This window comes from Sinocyclocheilus rhinocerous, unplaced genomic scaffold, assembly GCF_001515625.1.
Source record: "Sinocyclocheilus rhinocerous isolate Xijiao unplaced genomic scaffold, SAMN03320098_v1.1 scaffold2663, whole genome shotgun sequence".
NCBI lineage: Eukaryota > Metazoa > Chordata > Actinopteri > Cypriniformes > Cyprinidae > Sinocyclocheilus > Sinocyclocheilus rhinocerous.
The window spans coordinates 111,229-111,651 of record NW_015633857.1 but is presented as its reverse complement, the minus strand read 5'-3'; positions in this window follow the sequence as shown (position 1 = coordinate 111,651).

The following is a 423-nucleotide window of genomic DNA, read 5'->3' as shown; positions in this document are numbered from 1 at the left end:
GCACGAAAATGACAGCGCGAACATACAGGCATTATAGCGGGTAAATTTGACCCGCGCTGGCGCTTATAGGTATAAATGCCCCGTTTTTTGATCTGGATTTATCTAAACAGTTTTTAACAACAGGGGATTGTAAATCACACAATTTTAGTAAAAGTCAGTGACTGGGAGACTTGAATGTTTTATTAAAAATATTGTATGTATGTTTTAAAAACACGGGTAAAATTTACCCCGTGGCGGTTCTAGTGTTAAGCTTTAATGTAGGCTTAACTATCCATTGTAAATTTATTTTTTGTTTGTTTTACAAACTGAGTAAAAATTACTGTGGCAATGCCGTAGATGCTGTCTAATACAGTAGGCTATATATTTAACTCAGAATATACCTTAAAAGGAAAATTTCACCCAACAATGAACATTTGCTGAAAA